A 22778-nucleotide genomic window follows, 5' to 3' on the forward strand; every position below is an offset into this window, starting at 1 on the left:
CCACTGAGCCATCTGACCAACCCTGTCTTGTAGCCAAGAGATGAGCTGGGCATGGTGGCATATGCCTCTTAACTCCAGCACTAGGGAGGTGGAGGCAGAGGGGAAAAATATCAGGAATTCAAGGCCAGGCTGCACAGAGTTCCAGTAGGCTAGAAGAAGGGATGGGATGGGGGGTGGGGTGACGGACAACTTAACACTTCAGAGGAAAGACCAGTGAGTGGTGGGACATGCCCTTAAATCCAGCACTTGGGAGGCAGAGGCAGGGGGATCTCGGAGTTCCAGGATAGCCTGGTCTACAGAGAATTCCAGGATATCCAGGGCTAAGCAGAGAAACTCTGTCTCAAACAAAACGAAACAAACAAGCAAAAAAAGAACAAGTGCTCTTAACTGCGCCCCCTTTCTCCAGCCCCCTCCTCCACGTCTTTAGGAAGTTTCGGAGCAGAGATAGAAAAACACGTGTACACATGCTAACTTGAACATAGGATGATCCTCCAAGCCAAACTTCGAACACCCTGAGAAGTTCTGCTGGACCTGCCCGCTCCCACCCCCAAAATGGGCAAGGGACAATTTGGACACACACAAAATATGACCCTTTAATAATTATGCAAGATCAAGGGTAATTCCCCCCCACACCGGAGCTGAGGACCAAATCCAGGGCCTTGCACTTGCTCAAGTGCTCTATCACTGAGCTAAATTCCCAGCCCCAAGGGTAGTTATTTTATTGTTGTTTTTGAAACTGTGTCTCAAGGTGCCCTATTGACCTCAAACTCACTATGTAGCTAAGGAAGATTTTGAACTCCGGATCTTCCTGCCTCCACCCCGAGTGTTAGGGCGAACCACCTTACTGGTTTTGCCAAGCCCAGAGCTTTATGAATGTTGCACAGACAATTCACCAACTGAGCCCCATCCTTCGCTCCCAAGGACACTTTTCAATGGGGGAGAAATGAAAACAGACACATTCAGAAAACATCTCTCACCTGCTTAGATCGGCAAGACCCTAAACACTGGCTTTAGAAAGGCTGGAGGTTAAGAATGCATTTGTGGGGTTGGGGATTTAGCTCAGTGGTAGAGCGCTTGCCTAGCAAGTGCAAGGCCCTGGGTTCAGTCCCCAGCTCCGAAAAATAGAAAAGAAAAAACAATGCATCTTGTATGGTATCACAGTTAGCGTTTCTATTGCTACAATGAAACAACGATGCACCACGATTACAAAGCAGGTTGGGGAGGAAAGGGTTTATCTGGCTTATACTTCCAAACATTACTGTTCATCAGGGGAAGTCAGGACAGGAACCTAGAGACAGGAGCTGATGCAGAGGCCATGGAGGGGTGCTGCTTACTGGCTTGCTTCCCCTGGCTTGCTCAGCCTGCTTTCTTATGGAACCAAGGACCACCTGCCCAGGGATGCCCCCCCCCCCATGGCCTGGGCCCTCCCCCATTGATCACTAATTAAGAAAATGCCTGGGGTTGGGGATTTAGCTCAGTGGTAGAGCGCTTGCCTAAGAAGCGCAAGGCCCTGGGTTCGGTCCCCAGCTCCGAAAAAAAGAACCAAAAAAAAAAAAAGGGCTGGAGAGATGGCTCAGTGGTTAAGAGCACTGACTGCTCTTCCAGAGGTCCTGAGTTCAAATCCCAGCAACCACATGGTGGCTCACAACCATCTGTAACGGGATCTGATGCCCTCTTCTGGTGTGTCTGAATAAAGTGCTAAATAAATCTTTAAAAAAAAAAAAGAAAATGCCTTACAGCTGGATCTTATGAAGGTACTTTCTCAATTGAGTCTCTTTCTTCTCTGATGACTCTAGCTTGTGCCAAGTCATAAAACCAGACTAATAATAATAGGCGTGGGGGCAGGGAGATGGCTCCTGAGATAAAAGTACTTGCTTTTAAAGTCATGAGAGCAATCTGAGCTAAATCCTTGATACCTACAGTGGAAGAATCAACTCTGGCATTGTCCTCTAATCTCCACACACGTGTGTACGTGCACACACACACACACACATGCATGTGTACATATACATCAGACACATATGCAACAATGATTTTTAAAATATAAGTACACGGAAGGGTATGTTACCTCAATAGCAGAGTATATTTGTGGCATGCATGAAGGCAAACGAGGACATTACAGTGCCTAGGTATGGTTGAGGAGAAGGTTTTTATTGCAGATGTGAGGGAGAATACAGTCAGAGGCATCTGGCAGAGTCCAGACTGAACGGGGACCCTGAGATGAGGGAGGAGGAGGGTCAGTCGACTGAATGAGAAGCTGAGGATGGAGAGAAGAGCAGAACCAAGAGAATTCACAGGCTGAATGGCAGGTTTATATAGGAACGAGAAGCAGGGCCCTGGGTTGGAGAGGTTTAAGGTAGACTCATCCTTAGCTACCCCATGAGGGCTGGTCCAGAAGTGCTGGGAGGAGCCATAGGTACTGAGCGAGGCTTGTCCTGGGTTTCTTTGGACCTGACAATGCACAAGGCCTTGGGTTCAAGTCAATATCAAAGAAATTAAATGAAAAACATGGAAGATGGGCACAGGCTACGAGCAAACACGTGCTATCTTGTAAAAGCTACTTTAGTGTTCTGGGATTCTAGCGCAATGCCTCATGGGTAGCTAAGGATGAGTCTGTGAGAAGGGAAGCCCCTATGTTGATGTAGCCAGTCTCCTATCTCCAGAGCATTACTGCTTCCTGTCGGTGATGATTGCTGCCTACCTCACTCCTATTTCCCCGCTTTGATGCCAGAAGTGGTTTCTACCTTCGAGCTTTTGGAAACGCCTCAGCAAGCGGGTCCCACTTACATCCTCAAACTTAACATCTTTAGAAAATCTGTAATTGCTCCCATGTGGCTAGCTCCTGGAAAGGAGAGTTCTGGGTCAAAGGCAGGTAAACGGCACTTTACAGACACAGTGACAGCCTGTCCTCCCACCTGCCTGCCCACACCCTCACAGGGGCCCTCCGGGAGCATCACACTGGGATCAGTTTGCTTCAGCCTGTGAGGCATTTTTCTCAGGCGAGAAGTCTTTTATTTTATCCCCCAGAGGTTAAATACATCAATCTCAGAAGTGGGTAGCAAAGTGGTCACCAGAAGTTGGGGAGGGGGCTTGGGGGGCGCTCGGATTGCTCAGACACCAGACTCAGCTAGGATTTTGGTGGGATGTGCACGTTAGGTGAAGTTCTGACCACAGCCAGAAACAATACACATTTCGGAATAACTAGGGTCTGGCATAGAGAGGGTGTTTGATGACTTTCAAATGCTAATTGCTCGCCAGCTTGTATTCAGGCTGCAAACTGCCCCCAAAACATACCCTACAGATACTGCCCCTCAAACTAATTTAGGTTTTTTTGGGAGGTGGGGGGTCCTGTCTGTGTAGCTTTGCCTATTCTAGAACTCGCTCTGTAGACCAGGCTGGCCTCAAACTCAGTGATCCACTTGCCTCTGCCTCCCAAGTGCTGGCATCAAAGATGTGAGCTGCCACACTGGGTTCAATTTGTAACATTTTTATAAGTTTTTTTTAAAAGATGTATTTATTATTTATGTGAGTACACTGTCGCTGTCTTCAGACACACCAAAAGAAGGCATTGGATCCCATTACAGATGGTTGTGAGTCACCATGCGGTTGCTGGGAATGGAACTCAGGACCTCTAGGAAGAACAGTCAGTGCTCTTAACTGTGGAGCCATCTCTCCAGATCCTCGGTTTGTAATCTTAAAAAGAGTTGAAAACCGAGGCATAGCTGGGAACTGGAAATGCTGGGTGGGGTTCAAACATCATTTAGCAGTTGAAAGGGGTCAATCTCCCGGGACTGCCCTGGAGCAGGGGGGTTCAGTGTCACTGTGATGAAAAAGGCTGGTTCCTGAGTTTTGTCTCAACTGAGAGTAAGGAATCTGGCCCCTGTGGGGCTGCCACCAGGGACCTTCTGGACAGAGCAATGGAACACTAACACCTGGAGACGTGCTTCTGAGCGTCCCCTTCTCTGTCCCGCCCTCTCTCCCCTCGCCGCCTCTCTTCCTCACCCCCTCATGTCCCACCCCCACTAGCTACACAGACTTTAAACTCCTCTTATTACTTCCGCAGAGGTGAGCCACCACACCTGCTTTGGAACAATGAATGTCTTCTGCCCTTTTATCATTTTCCCGTCTCCAGCTTGCTTGGCGCTCTTTGTTCTCCAAGCTTCCCATTCGCCAGTTTACACAGGGAGGTGTGGCCTCAGAGACCGCGTGGTTGGATGGAGAGAGCTAGTGGGAGAACTGGGGCCCAGGGAAGAGCTACAGGCTCGAGGGTGTACAGACCCCTGCAATGGAAGAAAAGACCCTTCTCCCAGCTCTGAGGATATGGCTCCGACCAGATGGAAATGAAGGTCCCCTGGGAAAGAGAAAGGGGCACTCCGTTGGGCTCCACTTCTTGAGATTTACCAGACAGAAAGCTCAGAAGGGAAACAACCACCTGCGAGTATCTCTCCGTCTCTAGTGTGTCTGTGTCTGTCAGTGTGTGAGTGAGGGAGGAGGGGTGTCTCACGTGGGCGAGGACAGCCAGTCTAATCCTAGCAGAAGGCACTAAAAGATCTTTCATCTGGGTGCAGAAGCTTTGCCCTCCCCTGAGGCGTCCCATCTTCCCCAAAGGTGCTCATAACTAGTTCAAAGAGTTTTTCTCTAAGCCCCTTTCTCAGTTCTTGCCACTACCTCCCTCCGAAATAGGTTCTTTCTTCCCAGTTCCTGAGTACCCTGCGGCCTCCCTGAGGTCAATAGACCAGTCAGCCCCCTTCCTACACCAGGGCCTCCTGCAGAGTTCTTTTCTAGCTGTTCCCAATCAGCTTCTAAATGCAGCCAAGTTTCCCGGTGCTCACACACACGGAGATAAAGTAAAATGAAAATTAAAAACCTGTTTCTCGGGGCTGGGGGTGGAATCTAGTTTCTAGACTACTACTATGAAGGAAGCCCTGGGTTTGGTCCCCAGCACCCTATAAATCGGCCATGATGGTCTCCGTAGTCCCAGGATTCTCGAGGTGGGAGAATTGAAAATTTAAGGCTAGCCTTAAAGTTATATGGCATGTTAGAAACTATGTAGTTTGTGTTACGTGATACTCTCTCTTAAAACAAACAACCCTAAACAAACTAATAAAACTCAGCTCCTGGGACTGGCTCCGCAGTTAAGAACACTTCAGCTTTTTCAGAGGATCCAGGTTTGATTCCCAGCAACCACATAGTGACTTCTCGACTCCAGTTCCAGGAGATCAGACACCCTTTTTGATCTCCAAGGACACCATGCATGGGTGGGGTGCACATACCAACTGGCAAAAATGCTCATATATAGTAAAATAAATAAATTAGAAACCAAACCAAACAGCAAAAACAAAACACCCCAGCTCCTCAAACATTCATGCAGACTACAGTAAGGAAGACACACTTTGCCAAAGAGCAGCCAAGGGGCAAACCACTGAAGAGCTCATGCACCTGATAAATACCACACAAACTCTTAGCTGCTCGCTGTTTGACTCACTGGTTTCCATTCTGGGGAAAATAGAGACACCTAACCACAGTCTGAGGAAGTGTGCCCAGGCAAGGGGCTTCAGCAGAGCCAACTGGTGAAATGGTCTCACACACTGAACAGCTAATTCGTTTTTTGAGGAAAACCTAACCATTCATAAACTGCCTGCATTTATAATGATGTAACAGAATCTAGGTGGGCATGGTAACACAGGTCTTTAATCCCAGCACTCTGGAGCCAGAGGCAGGCAGATCTCTGAGTTCGAGGCCAGCCTGGGCTACACAGTGAGACCCTGTCTCAAAACAAAGGGTAACAGTATCTAAAAGAACCACATGCATTAACAACAAAAAACCCAGGCAGTTGAGGAGGCTCTGTAAGTAAAGCTGTTACTTGGGGTCATTGAAAGTGGAGACTGGGAACCCCCTCTTCCACTTCCACCCCCCCTAAGACGAGGCTGTTTTGGGGGTGATACGGTAGGTCACAGTTACCTCTAGAGATTCAACAAACCCTGTCCACATCCTGGGACATTCATCACTCCTCCCACGAGTGAGCAATCTTGCTCTGGGTAATCCTCATCAACCTAGACAGCTGCAGAGCCATAATTAGTTCAAAGAAATTAAGCAAACTACGATATTTCCAAATAGGTACCTTTCATACTGAGCTCTCCAGGCAGGGACCAGCCCTTGAGGCATTGAAGAAACGTTCTAAAACAAACAAACAAACAAACAAACCGGGAGCGGGGTTCTCTCTCTGCCTTCCAGTTCCTGTGCGTTTTGGTCTTTGGTTTAAGAACTTTTCTTTATAGGATTTGTGCGGCGGAAGGTCAGAGGCTGGGGGAAGTGCGGGTGCACTGGTGGCGGGCAGCTCTGCAATATTGGAGTCCCCATTCTTTGGGAGGAGAGAGCAGAAAGGTCAGAGCAGGGGGCGGAGGAGAGGTACCCGGAGGGAACCGGTTGGGATTGCAGCAGCTGGATTGCTGTGGATGTGAGAGAGGAGAGATGAAAAAGAGACTTTTGAGAGCGGGCAAGAGGCTCAGTGGAATCTACCAAGGAATGAGAAGAACTTCTAGCTCTAGATGACATACGACGACGCTGAGGCAAGGGGGTTTGCCCTAACAGTGAAGAGGGGTGGATAGGATAATTCTCCCAGGCGCAGCCTCTTTTCAACCCCATCCGACTTCCAATCTCACCTCAATTGGTCTCATCTGAAGGGGAGAAGCGGGAGCGTGATGATCTGGGACCGAGCGCTGGGATCGGCGGCTCCATGCCAGCTTTTCCCAGGCTACCCTCTCCACCTGAAGACCCTTCCCGGTGCGGGTCCAAGCCAGAGCATCCGGAGAGCCCAGCGCCGACTCCCAGCCCAAAGCCCTCCCTGCAGCGCACAGCATTCCATTCCTCTCCCGGACGCGCCCCGCCGCGACCTCCCAGGGCTCCTGCTCGCCCAACGTCCCTGAGCAGCGCTTTGGGGTCCCCAGTTGCCCCCTCCCCCGTGGACCTCGTCCTCCGACAGGCCCCAGACTAGCTCGCGCCGCGCCGCGCTCAACTTCGGGGCGCATCTCGGGTGCGGGCGGTGGCTGAGGGACCACGGCACAGAAGTGATGCCTGCACAATTGTCGTCTGTGGAACAGGTGGCCAGGTGGGGACCCCGGTCCCTGGTGTCTTGCTCACCTCCCTTTCCGGCCTGGAACAGGGTTGCTCCAGATCCCAACGAAATCCCCCTGCCCTCTGCCTTGTCCTTGAGACCCAAGTACCTCTGGCTCCCGAAGCGGCGGGCAGCTACTGCGGCCCTGGAGGGCGGTGGCTTGAGCCCAGAGGACAGGAGCGCCGCCCCTCCAGCCCTGGGCGGGGTCAGCCCCTCCTGCCCCGCGGGTCCCTCTCTGTCTGCAGCTAGTCCTGTCTAGGGGGGCTCGAACTGAGTCAATAGCCAGTAGCCAACAGGTGTGAGCAGTCTCCACGCCTTGCGGGTCACCATCCTATTCTAAACCTTCCGGCCCATTCTGTCCCCCAGAACTCCTAGCAATCCTCTTGCCTCAACCTCCCAAGCCACTTCTCCAAGACAGGGATGAATCCCCTTCGCATAGCTCCATTTTCTCCTTTTAACAGATGAAAAACATAAAAAGCCAGGCCCAAAGCGGCTTGGTTAATTACACGAATGTTCTGCAGTTGAGAAGGGGCGACATCCGAGTCTTAACTTGAGTCAGCCTGACCCCACTGCCCGGCCCAAGTACTCCTCACTCCCTGCCCTGGCCTGCTGGGACCCAAGGAAGGGCCAGGCCCACCCTACCATGTTCTTTAGTGGCAGTTTCCTCTGGCCAGCTCTCCTCTCAGGCTACAAGCCAATGCACCCTCGCTGCCTGCCCCTCTTCATCTCTCTCACCATACAAACCCGTGTCCAGGATGCTGAGAACATGGTAACACCCTATGCTAGCCCTGAGAACAGCCTGGATAAACAGGCTTTGAATAATCGAATCTGTGGAAAATTCTCATTCCCTCTACCCCACTTCTGACCACTACCCAGATCTTGGCTTCACCCTTTCCCACTTTTCAGGAGATCCCCAGCTTCCAGCTGCCAGCCATTGGTGATCCTGCCCCTCTTGCTTCTTCCCCGGCCATTTCCATTCCTGCTCATCACTCCCAGGTTTGATTTTTGGTTTGACTTTGTCTGACTGCTTTTCTTTTTAGCCCGCAGTTTTCTTGTAAATCATAGTGGCCTCAAATTTGGGATTAAAAATGTTGCACCTCTACTGCCCGTTTTTTTCTTTTAAAAATGTATTTTTATTTTATGTGTACCTGAGTGGTTTTTGCCTCTGTTTATGTCTGTGTGCATTCCTAGGTCACACAGAGGCCAGAAGAGGGCATGAGATCCCCTGGAACTAGAGTATAGATGGTTGTGAGCCACCACATGGGTGCTGGAAACTAAATCCAGGTCCTCTGTAAGAACAGCAAGTGACTTAACCACTAGGCCACTAGGCCACCTCTTCAGTTCCCAAGGGGAGTTCCTTGTTGCTATGGGTTGGGTGGGGAGGAAGCCTAACTTAGTCTACACATTGTTATAGGACTTGGGGTTACTACCTGTCCCCCAGAAGCCAAATAAAACAGCCAAATTAGGTCTAGACCAGTGGGTCAGGACTTCTTTGAGGGTTACAGATCATATATATCTTGCATATCAGATATTTACATTATAATTCATAACAGTAGCACAATTGTGGTTATGAAGTAGCAACAAGATAATTTTGTGGTTGGGGGTCACTACAACATGGGGAACCGCATTAAAGGGTCGCAGAGTGAGGGCGGTTGAGAACCACTAGTGTTGGAGCTTTTTGGGATCCTGCTTGAGGTTTATAATAAAGACACAGAGATGTTCCTGTAGCATAAGGCTGCTGGCCTTTTGCTGGGGCTGACTCTCAGCTACAATCTAACTTAACCCAACTTCCCTGACCCTGTGTCCCTTCCAGTGGCTCCCACTCTCTAACCCCCTCCTCATTTCCCTCCATACTTTTGCCTCACCTGTCCCAGATCAGCCACCAGCTCTTTATTCTCCAAAAACAAAACGAAACAAAGCAACAACAACATCAACAACAACAACAACAAAAAAAAACCAACCCACATTCCAGTCTGAGCCAATCAGCCAATAGGCAGCTGGACAGTGCGGATCCACTTCTTGGGGCTGCCCTTTGGCTGGGATGAGGGCTACTTGACTTCCTTCAAGGCAGTTTGTGGTTTTGTTTTGTTTTTGTTTGTTGGTTTGAGTCTGGTCATCTCAGACACGCATCTTCTGGGCATCAAGGAACAAGTGTTTACAGCTAGAAAGCTGGTAATGGGTCATAGAAACGACAGCACCAAAGATTGTGCCAGCACCTGGCTCTGCTAGCCCAGCAATTAACAGCTGAAAATACAGGGACACACCTACCGCCATTTGATACACTGTGTGTGGGAAGGCCATCGAAACAGTGTAGCAGTTATAACTAAGGAATAACTAAGCAGTTAAGAGTGAGTCCTGCCCAGTCCTGCCCGGCTGGAGATGGTTCAGAGGTTGAGAGCTGTTGTTCTTCCAGAGGTCCTGAGTCCCACAGCCCACAGCCCACAGGGAGGGCAACTCAGAATTGTCTCTAAGTCCAGGATCCAACACCCTCATACAGACATGCACGCAGACAAACCACCAATGCTCATACATTTAAAAAAAAAGTTATAAAAAAATGAGAACTGGGGGTTGGAGATTTAGCTCAGCAGTAGAGCACTTGCCTAACAAGCGCAAGGCCCTGGGTTCGGTCCCCAGCTCCGAAAAAAAGAAAAAAGAAAAAAAAAAAAAAAAGAGAACTGCTCCCAGAGTTTGGTTCTCTGTTCTCAGCACCCACATTAACACTTATGCTCAAAGGGATATTATTCCCTCTACTGGCAAACATGGGCACTTGCACCTATAAGCGCACACACACACAGTGTGTCTGTGTATCTGTGTGAGAGTGTGTATGAGAGTGCAGGTGTTTAAGAAGGCCAGGAGTGCCCGGTCCTCTCAAATTGGGTTACAGGCAGTTGTGAAGCACCTGAAGTGTGTGGTAGAGACCAAGTTCAAGTCCTCTGGAAGACCGTTGTGTGCTTTTAACTGCTAAGTCATCACTCCAGCACCAAGAAAAAATCTTAGAACAGCCAAATTAGTAGTGAAAGCAGAAAAAGGAGATTTATGCCATGTGACCACGTTGGGAAGAGGGATGGAGAGGTGCGAACCATCTTCAGGGTCCTGATGTGAAGTTGAGCTTTAAGTAAGAGCCAGACAGAGTTTTGCTTACCTTTGCAGTTGTCAGTCAAGGTGTGGTCCCGCCTACTGCTAACCATCCAGTCTTCTTTGCAAGGTGGGCTAACAAGTGGTTATTTTCTGGGAGAAAAGTTTCCCTCTGGCTGACCTGGCTCAAGACCCCTTACCCAGCACAGGTTTCCTGAGCGGGCAGAATTAGTTTCTTGGGGGTTTGTTGCTTCAATAGTCTGATTGCTGAAGTGTCCCTTTAGGAAGGCTTAATCCTTGCCCTGCCCTGTTATAGTCCCGGGAGTGACCAGGCTGGAACACACTAGCTAAAGTAGTTAAATTCAGGATCCCCAGGGGTTGGGGATTTAGCTCAGTGGTAGAGCGCTTGCCTAGCAAGCGGAAGGCCCTGGGTTCGGTCCCCAGCTCCGAAAAAAAAAAAAAAAAAAAAAAAAAATTCAGGATCCCCTTAGGCCTGGGTTGAGGGTGCGGAAGTAGACTGCAGGGCTTATCAATTTATCAACTTTTTCTGCCACAGGAGAACGGCTGGGGAGCAGGGTAGGGGGTGCATGGGCAGCCACAGGTCTGTAACCTAACACCCACAGGGTGAATGGTTAAAGTTTACCAGCACTCCTGCAGTGAACAGGCTTTGGGAGCCCTGGGAAGGCCTAGCTGAGATAGCATCATAGCAAGTCTGGAAGCATGCGGGGCTGAGGGCGGTGTTGTTTCCACCTGAAATAAACCACCCAGCTACCCGGGTGTTTCCAGGGTAAGGGAGAGAACTAGAATCGACCCTTTCTGAGGGACACCAGGACCAAGAGGAGACAAAAAGGAGTCTGAAGCGAGGCTGAAACCTCCTTGGTGGTGAAAACCATCTAGAGTTCCATCTCTATTCACCTGGGGCCTGGGGAAGTTTTCCCAAAGCCCAGAAGGAAGTGATAAGTTTTCAGAGGCTGCAGGGGCTTCCTGGTAGGGCTTGCCTAGCAGTAGCAAAGGTGAGGCCCTGGGGTCCAACCCCAGCGCTGCAGAGAGTAGGAAGTTAGGTAAGACTCCCCAGCCTTGGGGGCCTATAGTCTCAGGATTCTGCTCTTCAAGGGTCAGAGTTCTCAGCAAGGAGGAAATCCTGAGTGTGAGGCAGAGGGTGAGAAAAACAAGCCATTTGGAAACGTGGGTCTGGAAACTCGGGTCCGGTCTCAGGGACAGAGAGCAGTCATGAGTCCTAGGTTCGATCCCCAGCCCCCTATAAAACCTCGTGTGGTGGCGCCCACCTTTAAACTCAGCGTTTAAGGAATGGAGACAGGACAGTCAGAAGTTAAAGGTCGTCCTAGGCTACCTAGTGAATTCCAGGCCAGCCTGGGCTACATAAGACCGGCTCATAAAAACAAATCAGAGCTGGAGAGACAGCTCAGGGACTGCAAGCACTTGCTAGTTTTTGATAGCAAGAAGCTAGATAGATACCTGTAGTCGGTATAGCAAATATTCTATTTAATTATGCTGAGGGTCATCACACGAAGTTCACAACACTCTGAGTTCCTAACGGTGACCCTAAGGCTATCTCCCCGAAGCTGCTCGCTGTGACAAGTCTTCCGTGAAGGTCGGGTTCACTGTGATTTGAAGATGAGGATCCTAGGGGAGATTCTCCATCTGCAGATCAAGGTGCTATCTCCAGATGTGCAGAGCAGAGCATTGCTCTTGGTTCCCACTTACGTACCGTCCAGTGGGCGTCATGGGGTTCAAGGACTGTGTCTGGTTATCTTAAGTGTGTAATGTCACTGGGTTCTGGTTATCAGGTGCAGCCTTGGGTGTAATGGGGTTCCTAACTAAGGTATTTCTACATGTCTAAAAGGCATTCTTTTTTTTTTTTTACTATGCTCATTTTGCTTCCCCCCCGGTCCTTGAGGTATGCACAGCACCAATGAGAACAACACTTAAGGATTCTTTGTGTTATCGTTTCACAGCCAATTGCAACAAATTTGGGCCAAAACAGGGAAAGGAGACAGCATAGGGCGAACAACGCAGACACTGCTGCACAGATAAACGAAAGGAGAGACAGTGCAGGCGACAAAGCACGCAACTGTTGAGGAAATGGTCAGAACAAGGTGAACCCGGTGTCTACCAGCCTGCATCACAGGGCATTTCGGTGATTTCTAAGGCCTAGGCGTATTTCCTGAAATTTGGTTTTCTCTAGGTTTTGGAATGCACCAAGCTGAAAACCACATTCAGAAATAAAAAGGTTTCAAACTTGGTTTCAAACAGAAATGTCATAGAGTAATGGAGGGCATAGCAGGGGTTGAAAGCTGTAGGACTTAGAGATGAGCAAACCAGAACTTGATCAGAGCCAAGCGGGAACACGGGGGACATGGCTGTGAGGGGGGCATTTCTTCCTTTATTAATGAAAAGAGCACCGGAGAGTCCAGTGAGCTTCCTGATTAGCGTCCACTGTTGCCGTTTAGTTTTGTGGATGCTAATATTATGAAAAGTCAAATGGGGGATATGGGGCATCAGGGAGTCTGGTGAATCTCCAGAGGCATTCGTTTCCGGTCCAAGACCACTGTATACACACCATCTCTTCTGGCAAAAATGGAATTTATTTGGTGGGGTAGAGCCAAGCATTGGGATACATTGTTTCCAACTTGCGGTATCACTCTGGAAAAAACATCTCTTGAAGTTTCTCCCAGCATGTTTTCTACAGATGACCTAGCTGGTTTGTTCCTTCTGGTGCTATAGTAGTCTCTGGAGCCTCTTGTCATAGTTCTTCCTGAAATGAAGTTTAGTGAACAAGCCCAAAATAATCGTAAGGAGTTTCTATGCCAAGAGGGCCAATATGATATATACAAAAAGCCAAAAATCTCTCCTTTATCCAGTGGAACAACTTCCGTGTGGGCAAGCAAGTGCGATCAAATCTAAACCTTCTACCAATCGCATCAAATAAAGGACATTTTTAAGCTTGCTAACTTTATGGATATAGGCAATAATAGTGTCTGCTCCGAGTACAGCGGAGAAGTGTTAGATTCTGTCTGTCCTTCCAGGGTCTTGCTAGCCCTACTGCTCTCATAATCTGCTGGCTGTAATTGTGGCACGTTAGAGGAGAGAGGGGCTGGGGATTTAGCTCAGCGGAAGAGCGCTTGCCTAGCGAGCGCAAGGCCCTGGGTTCGTTCCCTGTCTCCGGAAAAAAAAAAAAAAAGAAAGAAAAAAGAAAAAAAAAGTATATAAACGTTAGAGGAGAGAGCAGTGGAAATGCCGTCAGTGGCTTTCCTAACCTTTCCTAACAGGTCATCTTTGTGTTCATTGTTATAGAGAGTACCTGAGTCAAAAACCTGTGTCTCTGTTCAAAGGTTAGGGTAGAGAGGCTGGACACGTTTACCTGTCCTGAGAAATGGGCTCTCACTCCAGCAGCACTCTATATAGTCACACAACCAGGTCCTACAGAATAAAAGGTGGAGTCTAAGGTGCTCCTGGCAAAACTACAGATGTCACCCATGAGGATGAAGGCCTTCTTGGAGCAAGCCATGAAGACTCCATTGCCAAGGTCTGTGAGTTGACCCAAAGAGGTCAGTTCTGGTGTTTGGAGCTCACTGGACAGAGGGGACGTGAGATGGATGGTATGTTCCTCTGGCTAGGAGACATTCTCTGTATTAGTATAACTAATGCATAGGAAAGAATTGGTGGGCATAACCAATCCCTCCCCGAGTTTCCCAGGCAACGGCAATGTGATTAGCTGGTATCACATTGTTCATACAGACCAAAAGTAAATGGATTTTTAGAGAATCCATGCTCACACCCAGTGGTTTGCCTTGGGTCCAGTAGAACTTGTTGACTGATCATGTAGAAAAGGATTGGTCTGCCTCTACTCTTAGAAAAGCAAGTCTTCAGTCTTACTTGGATACATTCTTCCCTTTGTTCCTCTGGATACGTTGTATCAGATAATTTCCAGAGCTCTGGTTGCCTACAGCTAGCCGCTTCAATTTTTCTGTTGTGTGTTTGTTTAGTGTCTGCCAACTAAATTCAATAAATTTAGTTCTCTTTAATAGATTTAGTAAAGGCCTATGGATCAGCTTATGGGTAATAGCCCAGCGTCAGACAAGGCGTTAACAGCCAATGGTTGTTGTTCAGTAAGATTTCCGCCATCTTCTATGTCTGCATTGATGTCGACGGAACAGGAAATGTTATGCCAGCTCCAAGTAGGAGCCAATCAACATAGCTCGAGCCACCATGAACTGTAAACTGGTTTTTTGGCTTTGTTTTGTTGTTTTGTTTTGTTTGTTTGTTTTTGGCAACAAACCTATTTCCTGAGGAGTAGAAGACTGGTATTCTCAGAAGCTCAGGTTCAGAGCAGAGCAGAGTTCTACAGGTGGGAGCCATGATTTGAGGTCCAAGGAGAGTGGGATTGTCTAGACCCTGACGCAAATATTCATCTTGCAGGGAGACTGAGATCGGGCGTCATCATGGATGCTCTCTGAAGCAGTAGTGAGGAGACAGAGGGGCTGACAAATGCCAGCTTGTAGGGGGCTGTGAAGAATTTGTTCATTTGTTCTTGTCTCCTCCTCCTCTAGCAACGACAATGTGAAGTTGTCTTCTTTGCTTCCACAGGATTCCTATGTAACGGGGAAGACATATACCTCATCAGACTGAAGTCCCTTGTGCAGATTTACTGCATGTGATATATCGAGCACGGGTTTACAGGTCATAGAGTCTCCAATCCCTCATTCCCTCAGCTATGGTAGTGGAAGAATCATGTAGAGCTCTTGGTGTGTATGCTTCCAGGATTCTAGTTTGGAAAGTATCCAGACCTGAAGTTTCCCACCAGTGTAGGTTTCTGTTGTCTGCCTTTCTCACATGGTACCTTGGCACGAAGGAGTCATAGGTTCTAGGGCATCCTCTAATTACAAACTGTATCGTGTCCACTCTTGGTTGATGTACTCATGTACCCTTTCATTTGGCATCCCGATAGTTTTACTGTACTGGCAGCCAAACATGGGGTTCATCTGCCATACATGTGGGGTGAAGAACAATGGAGGGAGTTTGGTATTTGCTGCTCTTTCACAGTCAAACATGGAGTCTTCCATGCTTAGCATCTCAAACCTTACTGTCCCCTTGTTCTTCACTGTCAGATAGACGGATGATTTAGGAGATGGTTGTCTCCCGTGACTGTTCTTCACTGTCAGGTAGACGGATGATTTAGGAGATAGTTCTCTCCCGTGACTGTAGACAGCTGCTGCTGCTGTGTTAAATGGTGTTTCATGGGTTTCTTTCCACTTCCTTTTGGTCACTGGAGACTATGGCTCTCAAAGTCTGTGCAAAGTGGGCCTTAGCCTTCCTCCGTTCATTACTCTAGCTATACCAAACTATATTCCCAATAGCTGCACGATGACCATCTTCAGCGCAGAATGCATTCCTGGTGTACACAAGGGTTAGGGTGAAGGAGTCATGGTCTCAGCATTCTGGTAGGAATACCATCCAAGGTGTCATAGAGTAAGTCACCAAGGTCGTTCTTTGGTCTGCATAGGAATGTGTTTCTGAATCTTCTTCCTTAGGGCTGTCTTGTTGGTATCTGATCTTATCTTTGGAGTGGTCTTATATTGGTCTGGGCCATGGTCTCGCCCTGCCTTTGCCTTTGAGTGAGTTTGTCCACGGTTCCGGTTGGCTTTGATTCTGTACATTAAACTGCAGGGATACACTCTTACCCATTTTGGATTCCCTAGTCCACTTGAAGAAGGCAGTAGCTTCTCTAACACTGTGTCGATTGGCCAGAATTGATGACATCATTGATGACATACTAGCCTCAAATGTAGAGGAGTGATCTTTTTTTTTTTTTTCCGAAGAATCTTTTATTGGGGGAGGGGTCATTAATCCTTCTTGGCCACCGCCGCCTTCAAAATGGCTGCTAGCACGTTGCTCAACTCCTCCCGCTCTCTCTTGGCGCCGATGTGAGTGCCCACTCTCTTTGATAAACTTGAGTGCTCGCTTGTCCTTGGACACTTTGAGCAGCTCCACGGCGCGACACTCGCAGGGCGCGAAGCCGCACATCTCCCGGATCTTGTCCCACACGAACTTGGTGTTCTTGGTGAGGCGCGGCGATGTCTCGGCTTGCTGATTTTTTTTTCTCTCGTCACCTTGTGGCCTTTGTTGAGGCCCAGGGCCATGGGGTAGCGCAGGGCCATGGCTGTTGCTCTCCGATGGCGGCCGGACAGGAAGACTAGAGGAGTGATCTTAATTTTCTAATCCAATACAGAGTGGGTTTCCCCTCTGACTATATCAAAAATTTGTTCTAAGTCTTCAAATATATGGGGACTTCCTCGAGTCCCCTTGACCCCTTTCATTTCTTCTGAGATTGACATTACTCTATCAGTTCCCTTCCCTATAGAGGACTACATAGCATCTTTATCTCCTCTTGTCTTATTGGCTACAGCTCTGTTCTTGTAAACTGTCTAGATTTGACGTTAGTGGTCACATGAGTGTTATTGGTTAAATGGCTAGAGGTAGCCTTAACTTTACTGGCAGTTTCTAGGAGAGCGATTTTGGTGTTTTTGAAATATCTGACTGAGCCCCCATCAGCTGCCTCCACTACCATTCCAGAGGCCCCAAATCCAGTGCCAAGCACCAGCCACTTGTAACTCTAGCTCCAGGCAGTCCAATGTCCTCTTTTGGCTTCTGCACATTCATGGCACACGGGCACACACATAAATAAAAATAAGTCTAGAACGAACAAAGCAAGGGCTGGCCAGAAGGTTTAGTGATCAAAGGGGCTTTACTTCCAGTTCTAACGACCTGAGCTCAATCGCAGTACTGAATTCCAAAACATTTGTTCTCACACTGACCTCCTTTAGTCTTCCTGTCCGGCCGCCATCGGAGAGCAACAGCCATGGCCCTGCGCTACCCCATGGCCCTGGGCCTCAACAAAGGCCACACGTGTGCACACATGTGTAAATAAGAAAAGATTGCCTTTAGCACACACATGTGCACACATGTGTAAATAAGAAAAGATAACCAGGCCAAGGATGTTGGAACATTTAGTCACAGCATTTAAGAGGTTGAGCCAGGAGGATTGCTGTGACCCTGAGGCCAGCCTGGTCTACATTGTGAGTTCTGGGTCAACCAGAGCTACATAGTAAGACCCTCTCTTAAAAATGATAAGTTAGTAAAATTTAAGCCGGGGTGGTGGCACACGACTTTAATCCCAGCACTGAGGAGGTAGAGGCAGGTGGATCTCTGTGAGTTCTGTTTCCAGAGGCTCAGAGCTCGGGGGTCTGTCTGTTGGATTAGGGCTTAGTGGCTGTGTCTTTCCCACTAACATTTCCTCTTTATTTAATGATGTTTCTACTGAACTTCTTGGGGGAGGCCATTAAGTTTTCAAGGCTGACTCTGGGTGTGGTGGCTCATGCATATAATCCCAGCACTGAGGAGGTAGAGGCAGGAGGATTGCCTTTAGTTAGAGGCCAACCTGGACTAAAGAGCATAAGACCACCAGCATTGGCTTTGGGATTAGCCCTCCCCTGCCCTCGAGCGCCCCCACTCCCCCCCAGGCCGCTTCTCCCCTGCTTCCTATCCAATCAGCTCTGCAGCAAACAGGTTCTTTGCAGTGAGCCTTATCTCAGGCACGCCAGGAAAACTGGATCTGCTTCCTCTTACCTGGTTCCAAAACAGCCTTACTTACTACATCCTCTCTTGCGCCTCTGAAAGCTAGAAAGAAGCTGGCAGAAGCCTCAGGCTTGCTACAGCCCTACCTCTGATCAGAGCCCTCTCCTCTGTAAAGTCTGTAAAAGGAAGGAAAATTCCTTCAGTCTGTGCTTTGCTCAAGGATCTATATAGTCCAATCCTCCCTGGGGCGGCTGGGGTAACTAAAGCGTATTTCACCAGACATCCAGTCTCAGTGTTTGGTCACTGAACCGGAAATGAATCTTCGTTATTTAAAACAAGTGTGTCTGTCTCAAAAGAGAAAAGCATAAGGTCCAGGCCTGGCGGGGCCACACAATCCTAATGAGTCCCTTTCCCAAGGAAAAAAAAAATCATGAATGAAAAGTTTTCAAACACAGTTCCTATGCACTTTCCTCCCTGTAAGCAGTTTCCACCTCTATCTGGTTTCTAAGAGAAATGACGCTTATCTAATTCCATCGAGCCTCCGGTTGGAAACGGCTGGTTGAGACTGGTATGGGGACCGATGGGGATTGGAATGATAACCAGGTGAGCCCGGTGTTAATCCTGAAGATGGGAAAAGAAAGACCACTGACCCAAATCATCATGGTCAAATCAATCAACGCACGCCATTAATTAAAGTAAGCTGCCTCCCCCTACGGTGGGGTTCAAGAGGTCAGCATTGGAGGTGAGGAGGTCAAAGCTTTGGGAGTAGGGGGTTTCCGAATAGGGGATATTCTTACTTTATTTTTAAAGATTTACTTATTTTAAGGCATGTGAGTGTTCTGTTAGTTTGCACGCCTGCATGTCAGAAGAGGGCATCAGATCCCATCACAGATGGCTGTGAGCCACCAACCATGTGGTTGCCGGGAATTGAACTCAGGACCTCTGGAAGAACAGCCAGTGCTCCTAACCACTTGAGCCATCTCTCCAGCCCCCCAAATGGGGGATTTTGTGGGCAAAATAGAAGTGGGCTCCAGAAGACAAGCGAGTTCTAACGATCTCCTGAAACAAAGACACGGTTGTAAGGTGGACAGAACAGGGTAGGCGTAACGACAAGGCAGTCATAGGTTGGATTATAACCTTCTGAAACCAAGGTAGGATTGCAAGGTGGTGAAAAACAACTTTTTGAAATGAAAACTTGATTGGCATTCCTGGAACAGGCAGGGAAGAGCCATTTGTAGTTAAGGTTACAGGCGGGGCAGAGTCCGGGCCTCCCGGCCTTGAGAGACAGATTTGACCACAAATAGGAATAATAACCCAGTTTGTCTTTAGTAGAAGGTGGGCCTTCGAGGGCTGGAGGGATGGCTGAGCGGTTGACAGACATTCTTCCAGAGGACCCTGGTTCAATTCCCAGCACCCACATGGCAGCGTGCACATGTCTGTAACTCCAGTCCCAGAGCTTCTGACACCCTCACACAGACATACATGCAGGCAAAACACCAATAACCATAAAATAAAAGTAATACTATATATAGTATATCAATAGATAGATAGATGATAGATAGATAGATAGATAGATAGATAGATAGATAGATAGATAGTTTTCAAGCCCAAGATGGAGGCAGGCTGGTTCATCAGCATGAGTATGTGTGCACACACACACACACACACACACACACACACACACAATTAAAGATAGAATTAAAGGGACGAAGAGATGGCTCAGCAGCTGAGAGGTTAAGAGCACCGCTTGTTTTTTTTTTTTCTTTTAGAGGACTCAGGTTCAATTCCCAGCACCCGTGAAGTTTCTCAGAGGTTTGAGACAAACAGGTGCCAGCCTGCAGCTAGAGGAAAGGAGCCTCATGCCTCTGAGGCACCCAAAGTGCACAGCAAACTGAAAAGGGACCGTAAGAATGTTTTCTTACGCCAGAGATGTCTGCCTTCATGTGAGCTAGGACACTATGAGGTACCTGCTATAGACATCAGAGGTGACACGGGACTAGAGACTAAGCCAGCAAAAGGGAGGGATCCCTTACCACCTGCCCTACCCGCCCAGGAAGAAGGGCAGGAAGGAAAGGGTTTGAAGGTCCAAGGGAAGGTTCACAAATTGAAATCTGAATCTTTGGGGCCACACCCTGCAGCTGCCCCAACACTGGCTCAACTGAGCCTGGCAGGATACTAAATCCATTTTCTCTCTGTACATACACATATTTGAAAGCTGTGTAGGCAGCCCAGGGAATCAGAATGGCCTGAGAGCAGACAAACAACAGGAGGAGAACGACCATATTTGAAGAGAAGGCTTCCTCTTGTTCTGAACAAGTCAGATTTTCCTTTGGGTCATTTCTCCCAAGCAATGGTGGTGGTACAAGTCTATAGTCCCAGCACTGGGGAGGCTGAGGCAGGAGGATCGAGAGTTTGAGGCCAGCCCAGATTACTTCTTCTTTTCTTTTTGAGAGAGATGGGATCTTATTGTCGTTGGGATTTGGGAAATCGCCACTCAAACCAAACAAACACTGATGTCAGTTAAGCAAGAATAGCTTCTTAAAAAAAAAAAAAAAAAAAAAGATTAAAAAAAAAAGGGGCTGGGGATTTAGCTCAGTGGTAGAGCGCTTACCTAGGAAGCGCAAGGCCCTGGGTTCGGTCCCCAGCTCCGAAAAAAAGAACCAAAAAAAAAAAAAAAAAAGATTTAAAAAAAAAAAAAGAATAGCTTCTTTTTCTTTTTTTTTTCTTTTTTTTTTCTTTTTTTTTTTCTTTTTTTCTCTTTTTTTCGGAGCTGGGGACCGAACCCAGGGTCTTGCGCTTGCTAGGCAAGCGCTCTACCACTGAGCTAAATCCCCAACTCCCTTTTTTTTTTTTTCAAGAATAGCTTCTTGAGCACACATCGTAACACTGGCTCCAGGACCGCAGGAAAGACTGCTGGAGCCTAGTTGCGGCACGAGTCTGCTCTCAGAGTAGACTTTTTATAGGAAAAACCAGGCCCACAAGTTTAAAAGGGCAAGGAGCGGGGCAGCTGGCTTTCTAGCAAAGTATTATCAGCTGACCTTTAAGCTGATTGGGCGTAAGGTAAGGGGTTGGTGGCTGGGTGGTGAACCCGGGAATTTCAGAACATTGAGATAACAGAGCGAGAGTATTATAGTCATAACTTTTTGGCTTAGTAGCGTTCTTCAGTGTCACCCATAAAAACCACAATGAGGTTATACTTAGAGGTCCAGGAAGGGCTGCCCGGTGGTCAGCTCTGACTCAAGCCGTTTTAGACATAACAGTTCATGCCAACCTTTCATTTGATGGGTCCTAGGTGGAAGGTCTTAAGATTAGCAAACCTCGGGCTGGGGATTTAGCTCGGCGGTAGAGTGCTTGTCTAGGAAGCGCAAGGCCCTGGGTTCGGTCCCCAGCTCCGAAAAAAAAAAAAGAACCAAAAAAAAAAAAAAAAAAAAAAAAAAGATTAGCAAACCTCACACAGGACATTCGGAAGAACAAAACAGGGCGTGTGGTCAGCATGCCCTTGAGCCAAGTCACCTCTTTGTGCCAGCGACCAGCAGGCGTGTCACAGCAGCAATAAGAAAGAGCTGGAACAAGATGGCTGCAGCCCTGCTGGGGCCGGGGGTGGGGGTGGAGTGGAGGAGGGGTGGGAGGGTGGGGCTGGGGGCATGGGGTGTCAGACCATTACAACTGTAGCCCATGCTGACCATAAACTTCCTGTACAGCCAAGGCCCCTCTGCGTTAACCTCTCAAGTGCTGGGATTATAGAGGTACAAAGCACACTGGCAGGTTCCTTCTGTGGAAGAGACTTGAGCACCCCTGAGGTTTGGAAACTACAGGGCTCCTGAAACAAATCCCCACAATCCCTATGGATTATGAGATATGAATAGTAGTGATGAAATTACTATTATCTATTATTATCATCATCATCATCATCATCATCATCATCATCACCATTATGTATTTTCGAGACAGGGTCTCTTTGTGTAGCCCTGGCAGTCCTGGTACTCATTCTGTAGGCCAGGCTGGCTCACAGAGATCCACCTGCCTCTGCCTCCTGAGTGCCAGGATTAAAGGTGTGCACCACCACTGCTGGCTCAGGGTCAGAGGGCTAAAAACCACTGTCTGGCCTCAAATCAGCACAATAGCCATTTCTGCTGTTACAGCTTTCTGTAGGTCGGCATATTAAAGATATCTTAGATATCTTTGTTTTTCCCAGTGCCGGGATTGAAGGCGTGTGCTGACGTAGAAGATCTTATCTCCACCCTAAGTATCCCCCACACTTGTCATTCCTGATGTCCCATGTGGAGGGGCATCCACATCCACACAATGACAGTCAAACTCCTGTCCTTGCACTTCTCCAGATGCAGCTCAGAGTGTGTCCTGGCTGGATCAGTGGGAGCCCAGTGAGTCTCGTCTGGCTGACGCTATAGGAAGGAACCCGAGTCCAGAGAAAACCCACTGGGATGTTCCAGGTTCTTCAGTGTCCTAACGAGGATTTGGACTGGGGCCACATGGCTGATGACTGAAATGGAACTGAGTTGTTCGTGAAGTACAAGGGATGTCTGAGAAGAGGAGCAGGCTAGAGAGCTGGACCTGAGCCTGCACAAGCCATTTACATAATCACAAGGCTTCTGCTTCTCCCTCATTTCCAGAGCAAGAGTCTGTCTCTGGCATGCTGTTGCTTTACCACCACCCCCATCTGTGTTCATCTGCCTGTCTGTCCTGTTCAGTCTTCCTTTATCGTTGGTTTCTTTTCTCTTAAAAACCTTCTGTTTGTTATTATTGTGGGGCAGGGGCACCTGGGCTACGGGCACACGTGTGACGGTCAGAGGACATCTTTGTGGTGTCAGTTTTCTCCTTCCAGCTTCCCCTGGGTTCCAGGGGTGGGGGTGGGATCGGGAATCCGGGTTGTGAGACCAGGAAGGTAGTCTGGGTGTGTTGTGAAGTGATTCCCGATGTCTCACAGGGTAGGATGGGCCTGGATGCACATCCAGTGAGCCTGTTGGGTTGTGCA

At 48.4% G+C, this 22778-nt stretch overlaps 1 protein-coding gene and 1 pseudogene across 5 annotated transcripts in view; both read right to left on the minus strand.

The window, feature by feature from the left end:
* A4galt (alpha 1,4-galactosyltransferase) overlaps window positions 1-7255 on the minus strand; it is a 24377-nt gene extending 17122 nt beyond the window's left edge. For 2 of the 5 annotated variants that reach the window (XM_087558901.1, XM_087558900.1), the window contains exon 1: window positions 7224-7255. The gene's annotated coding sequence lies outside the window, so the exon portion shown is untranslated. 5 annotated transcript variants of the gene reach the window in all.
* Window positions 7256-16053: 8798 nt separating this feature from the next.
* Window positions 16054-16368, minus strand: LOC148004898 (large ribosomal subunit protein eL36 pseudogene; annotated as a pseudogene).
* Window positions 16369-22778: the final 6410 nt, after the last annotated feature.

The sequence above is a fragment of the Rattus norvegicus genome, chromosome 7, assembly GCF_021556685.1.
Source record: "Rattus norvegicus strain SHRSP/BbbUtx chromosome 7, alternate assembly SHRSP_T2T, whole genome shotgun sequence".
Taxonomy (NCBI): Eukaryota; Metazoa; Chordata; class Mammalia; order Rodentia; family Muridae; genus Rattus; species Rattus norvegicus.